The 6,935-nt window shown below is 48.5% G+C and overlaps 2 non-coding genes across 2 annotated transcripts; both read right to left on the bottom strand.

The window, feature by feature from the left end:
* Nucleotides 1-1,751: 1,751 nt before the first annotated feature.
* Nucleotides 1,752-1,906, bottom strand: LOC139997736 (5.8S ribosomal RNA). Its single transcript, XR_011803077.1, has one exon. It is a non-coding gene; the product is annotated as a 5.8S ribosomal RNA (ribosomal RNA).
* A 2,833-nt stretch (nucleotides 1,907-4,739) lies between these two features.
* LOC139997737 (small subunit ribosomal RNA) lies at nucleotides 4,740-6,663 on the bottom strand. Its single transcript, XR_011803078.1, has one exon. It is a non-coding gene; the product is annotated as a small subunit ribosomal RNA (ribosomal RNA).
* Between the last annotated feature and the right edge of the window lie 272 nt (nucleotides 6,664-6,935).

The following is a 6,935-nucleotide window of genomic DNA, read 5'->3' on the forward strand; positions in this document are numbered from 1 at the left end:
ATATCTCCCGTAGCCGTTTCTCTCTTCTCGACGATTCCAGCGGTTCCTTGTTTTCGCCTGTTATTGCTGGCACAGAGATCGAACACGCGACATGTATATAACATATCGGTTTCTTTGCTCTGTACCAACGACGAAAACGCACGGGAACTCACGCAAGTGGAAAAGCGAGCGCGAGACGTACACAACGGGGTGAATTTATTACTCGGGGACTGGACGACCGGCGATACGTTAGGATGCGCGGTCCAGCGATAGACGACGAAGAGACATGGGATGACCAACGATCTCTTTTTCTCTAATACTCGGAGCGCCGAATCGCCTTAAAGCAAAAAAAAATCACACGCGCGTACGTCGTACGTACGGCGCGTGTATACCTCGTCTCTAATCAAGTTTCGTTAGTCTTTCTCGAGCCTCGCCAAAGAGGATCGTTCTCTTCCTCTGCGCGATCTCTCCGTGCCAATGTCAGAGATTATTCTCTTTCGCACGACGACGAAAACGACTATTTTCGACGATCCGAACAACTTTGTAACGGACTCACATGCACATCTTAAAATCGAGTACAGAAACGTTGCGCAACACCGTGAGCTTTTCTCTTCTTCGTCACCCTTAAATATAGCCGATCGTAGACGCACGCTAGATCGTAACACACTTTTCGTTGATTTCCGACGAACGTGGCTTTGGGCCAGGCGCGCGGGCAGAGAGATACGCGACCGACGGGGAAAAATTCGTCCCGATACATGTACGCGTACTCTCCGATCTCCGCGCAACGCTGGGGATCATCTCCCTAAGTCATCAGCGTTCGAAGAAATCTCGTGTGTCCGTTCCCGGATCTACGGCTTTCTCTGGGTTCGCGAAGAACAGAAAAAAGCACAGAGGATGAAAAACGCAACGACGACCCATCGATGCGACGGTCCTCGTTGTCTTCTCGTCAGTCGTCTCGCGCCTGCAGAATACATCTCTGCCGCACGAACAGACGGAGTGGGTATTCGATCCCTGGGGCTGTACGAGTAAAAACATCTTGATGAAAAGACGGTTGTGTTTCTTTAAGGCACACAGTTTTTCGTTACGCCACCAAGTTTAGGTTTAGGTTTTAATATCTTGGTTCTCTTTTCTCTCCTCTCTCGACTGACTTTGTTCAAAAATATTTTTGCTTTCTCTCAGTCTCGCCAAAAATTCATTTAAGACGACGTCGGGGGCGCGGTCATTCGTGCTTATCGAAGACTAACAAAACGTAGCAGAGGCTGATACAAAAAGAAAAAAAAAATCGGCCACGAAGAAAACTCGCTCTGTGTATCTCGATAACCGCGTCGACGACGACGGTTCTCTCTCCGCGCTCTTTTAATTCGTATCCTTCTTCTTGCGCTTCGTCCGACTCAGAAACGTTCGTAAAACACGAACGACGGCGGGTTGTCAAGCCAAGAAGGGACAGAGAAGAGACGGAGGTAGTTTTGCGAGTCTCCCGTGAACGCGATAGATTTTTCATATATATTTGTATCGAGAGCATGCGTACGCCGGTCTCCACACGATCCAGCGACGAACGCCGACGAACGTCCAACAATCGCTCGTACGTCGCGTACGAGCCCTCGACCGCTCTTTAATTCGTATTCTTTTGCTTGGCGCTCGTCCTCCGACTCAGAAACGTTCGTTTAAAGATAAAACGAACGACGGCGGGCTGTCGACGAGGCAAGAAAGAACAGAGAGATACGGACCGAGAGCAACGATACGCAACGCAAGCAGTCTTAGGTTTACGTGAGCAACCCTCAGCCAGGCGTGGTCCAGGAATTGTATCCGTGGACCGCAATGTGCGTTCGAAATGTCGATGTTCATGTGTCCTGCAGTTCACACGTTGACGCGCAATTAGCTGCGTTCTTCATCGACCCACGAGCCAAGTGATCCACCGTTCAGGGTAATCGTTTATGCATGGATTTTTGTTTGTGTACTCAGGTTTTTGTACTCTTATTCTCGGTTCGAAAGAAGCCGATATCCGACAAACGTCCGACCAACGGGAATCGAACGCGCGGAAGTCGCCATATGATTGACGACACGAAAATACGTTCGAAAACGAAATCGGACGGACTGCGCGACGACACACGCAGCCCGCCGACCGGGCGTAAAGTGCATTATAATATATAACAACCAACGAGATCGAAGCTCCGTTCGTCAGGAAACGACGGGGATATAACACCCGATTCTGAATCCTCTGTACAGCACACGATCTCGCGAAGAAAGCGCACGGTGGCTAGCCCATGATATATATATATGTTCGTTCCTCTCGTCCAGTTATTCGAAGCAAACAGCCGATATGCATCTCCATCGTTCGGGTAAAAAAAAATCGATGGGACGCGCACGGTCGTAGTCTTCCTCGCGCGGTCGTTTCTTCCCGATAGCCAGAAGCAGAGTTTGAAAAACTCTAGCGACGGAACGAGGCATTAGACTCTCGACAACGAGGATACAGACACGGCCGGCGGTCCCCTCTGAATCGACTTCGGTGGTTCAGGTAAAAATAAAAAAAATCGATGGGACGCGCACGGTCGTCCTTCCTCTTCCTCGCGCGCGGTCTATTCTTCCCGATAGCCAGAAGCAGAGTTTGAAAAACTCTAGCGACGGAACGAGGCATTAGACTCGCGACAACGAAGATAGAGAGACGGCCGGCGGTCCCCTCTGAATCCACTTTGGTCGCTCAGGTAAAAATAAAAAAAAATTCGAAAGGGACGCGCACGGTCGTCCTTCCTCTTCCTCGCGCGGTCTTTTCTTCCCGATAGCCAGAAGCAGAGTTTGAAAAACTCTAGCGACGGAACGAGGCATTAGACTCTCGACAACGAGGATAGAGAGACGGCCGGCGGTCCCCTCCGAACGGATGGCGACAACGACGACTAAAGCGCGAAAAATCGCGACGAAAAGGAACGCATCTCCGTTCAGGTGTATGTGTGTGCGTGCGTTTAAAAAAAATTCGATGGGACTCGCAGCCATCGGCCTCGCGCGGTCGTTTCTTCCCGATAGCCAGAAGCAGAGTTTGAAAAACTCTAGCGACGGAACGAGGCATATGACTCACGACAACGAGGATATGGACAGGCGGTCCCCTCTGAACGGGTCGACGAGACGATGGTAAAAGAGACGAACCGGACGAAACTTCCGTCGATCAGGTAAAAATAAAAAAAAATTCGATGGGACGCGCACGGTCGTCGTCGTCGTCTTCCTCGCGCGGTCGTTTCTTCCCGATAGCCAGAAGCAGAGTTTGAAAAACTCTAGCGACGGAACGAGGCATATGACTCACGACAACGAGGATAGAGAGACGGCCGGCGGTCCCCTCTGAATCGACTTCGGTGGTTCAGGTAAAAATAAAAAAAATCGATGGGACGCGCACGGTCGTCGTTCCTCTTCCTCGCGCGCGGTCTATTCTTCCCGATAGCCAGAAGCAGAGTTTGAAAAACTCTAGCGACGGAACGAGGCATTAGACTCGCGAGGATAGAGAGACGGCCGGCGGTCCCCTCCGAACCAACTTCGTCTAGTTAAGAATCGTTATACTCTTTACCATCACTCGCACTGGTATATATCTTTTCGGGCCAACATCCACGCAATGCGTTTTCGTTCTAGGTTACCCGATCCACGAGTACGAACGTACAACGTGGTTTCGTTTTGTCGAACATCGTATATCGTTCGCCGTTGAAACGAACGACAACGAAACGACATAGGAAGAACGAACGCCCTTTGGGTAGGAAGCACGTTTCGAGGAACGACGAGAGTTTGGAGAGACGCGCGAGATAGCTGGAGACGCGCAGATATAGGTATCCATGGATCTTCGAAGAGAACCTTCGAAGATATATAATTCGGTATCCTATTTTTCTGCGGCTCGCTATTCGCGTTCTTTCGCTCTCGTCGACGACTCGTTATAGACGCTTCGTTCGATCCCAAAGAGCAGTCTTCCTTATGTCCCGTTGCTAGGAGGTGAGGCCTACGCAACGCAACTACGAAATATAGAAGAGGTGTGAGCAGTGATCTCTCCGACACGAGGCACTTTAGAGATTTTAGTTTATATATTATATTGTTCGTTCGTTGGATTTCCACGATGCAAATACGAAATACGAGATCGTGACGGCGGGTCTTTCTGTGTACGACCTCACGCAGGCGCCTCGATCGCATTTCTCATTACACGTGGTTTCCACTGTAACTTTTAGTTTTTTCGATATGTGTTCAGCTCAAGTTCCCTCACATATCGTTATTATTATTATTATTATTATTATTAATAGTAGCGGTTTCGTGTTATAGGATTCGGAGACGGCGGGTCTTTCTGTGTACGACCTCACGCAAGCGCCTCGAGAATCTTTTTAAGTTTTCCGTGTGTTATATTATTCGGAGACGGCGGGTCTTTCTGTTTACGACCTCACGCAGGCGCCTCGAGAATATTTTTAAGTTTTTCGTTTGTTATAATATTATTCGGAGACGGCGGGTCTTTCTGTGTACGACCTCACGCAGGCGCCTCGAATTATTCGTGTAAAAGTATATCTCTTCATCCCGATGATCGAGAGAGAGTGCCACACTCTTCGTATAGTTTCGTAACTGGAGCGTCTCCCACCTCCTTATTGTAAAAAATTTGGCTTTTGTCAAAGTATATAGCTTGTTAATACGTCGTATATACTTTGTGTCGATATAGGAGGAGTACGGCTCCTTACCGACGATATTATATATATTTTATTATACAGTGTTCAAGTCAAATATATTCTTTGTGTTTTTGTATTTTTCGTTAATGATCCTTCCGCAGGTTCACCTACGGAAACCTTGTTACGACTTTTACTTCCTCTAAATGATCAAGTTTGGTCATCTTCCCGGTAACATCGGCAATGCTTATCACATTGGCCGCGCACCAGTCCGAAGACCTCACTAAATCATTCAATCGGTAGTAGCGACGGGCGGTGTGTACAAAGGGCAGGGACGTAATCAACGCGAGCTTATGACTCGCGCTTACTGGGAATTCCTCGTTCATGGGGAATAATTGCAAGCCCCAATCCCTAGCACGAAGGAGGTTCAGCGGGTTACCCGGGCCTTTCGGCCAGGGAAAACACGCTGATTCCTTCAGTGTAGCGCGCGTGCGGCCCAGAACATCTAAGGGCATCACAGACCTGTTATTGCTCAATCTCGTGCGGCTAGAAGCCGCCTGTTCCTCTAAGAAGATTTGTTTGTACGTTGGTAGTAAAAACCCGCCGACCGAAGCCGGGGGCCTTCGAGATACCATAATTTACGTCTATTTAGCAGGCTAGAGTCTCGTTCGTTATCGGAATTAACCAGACAAATCGCTCCACCAACTAAGAACGGCCATGCACCACCACCCACCGAATCAAGAAAGAGCTATCAATCTGTCAATCCTTCCGGTGTCCGGGCCTGGTGAGGTTTCCCGTGTTGAGTCAAATTAAGCCGCAGGCTCCACTCCTGGTGGTGCCCTTCCGTCAATTCCTTTAAGTTTCAGCTTTGCAACCATACTTCCCCCGGAACCCAAAAGCTTTGGTTTCCCGGAAGCTGCCCGCCGAGTCATCGGAGGAACTTCGGCGGATCGCTGGCTGGCATCGTTTATGGTTAGAACTAGGGCGGTATCTGATCGCCTTCGAACCTCTAACTTTCGTTCTTGATTAATGAAAACATTTTTGGCAAATGCTTTCGCTTCTGTCCGTCTTGCGACGATCCAAGAATTTCACCTCTAACGTCGCAATACGAATGCCCCCATCTGTCCCTATTAATCATTACCTCGGGGCTCCGAAAACCAACAAAATAGAACCGAGGTCCTATTCCATTATTCCATGCACACAGTATTCAGGCGAAGGTAGCCTGCTTTAAGCACTCTAATTTGTTCAAAGTAAACGTATCGGCCCACCTCGACACTCAGTGAAGAGCACCGCGATGGGATATTAGTTGGACCGCCCCGCGAGGAGCTAAGCCCACCGATAGGACGTACCACATAATGCCAGTTAAACACCGCGAGCGGTGAACCGACACTGTGACACACAGATTCAACTACGAGCTTTTTAACCGCAACAACTTTAATATACGCTATTGGAGCTGGAATTACCGCGGCTGCTGGCACCAGACTTGCCCTCCAATTGGTCCTCGTTAAAGGATTTAAAGTGTACTCATTCCGATTACGGGGCCTCGGATGAGTCCCGTATCGTTATTTTTCGTCACTACCTCCCCGTGCCGGGAGTGGGTAATTTGCGCGCCTGCTGCCTTCCTTGGATGTGGTAGCTGTTTCTCAGGCTCCCTCTCCGGAATCGAACCCTGATTCCCCGTTACCCGTTACAACCATGGTAGGCGCAGAACCTACCATCGACAGTTGATAAGGCAGACATTTGAAAGATGCGTCGCCGGTGCTAGATGACCATGCGATCAGCACAAAGTTATTCAGAGTCACCAAAACAAACGATGGACGAACGGACGAGCCATCCGCCACCGATTGGTTTTGATCTAATAAAAGCATTCGTACCATCTCTGGTACGAATCTGTTTGCATGTATTAGCTCTAGAATTACCACAGTTATCCAAGTAAGTTTAAGTATGATCTAAGAAACCATAACTGATTTAATGAGCCATTCGCGGTTTCACCTTAATGCGGCATGTACTGAGACATGCATGGCTTAATCTTTGAGACAAGCATATGACTACTGGCAGGATCAACCAGGGAACTTTGTATTTTATATATATATTATATATTAGAGTCAAAAGACTCTCTTTTTAAAATAGCCTCAGAGTGTCGTAGGTGGGTCCGTAACACCGTACGACGAGACTTTTCGTTCTTAGTGAACGTTCGACGACACCCTTTTAATTCCCGTTGTAACGTCGAACGCCACTACTCTCTCTCATTTCGCCACTCTCTCTTTACTTTCTTTCGTTCGTTTGATTGTTTGTGTGGAATATTTTAAGATCATTCTGTTCATAGGATCATTCTGTAAGAAT

This window comes from Bombus fervidus, unplaced genomic scaffold (assembly GCF_041682495.2).
Source record: "Bombus fervidus isolate BK054 unplaced genomic scaffold, iyBomFerv1 scaffold0162, whole genome shotgun sequence".
In the NCBI taxonomy this organism is placed as follows: Eukaryota; Metazoa; Arthropoda; class Insecta; order Hymenoptera; family Apidae; genus Bombus; species Bombus fervidus.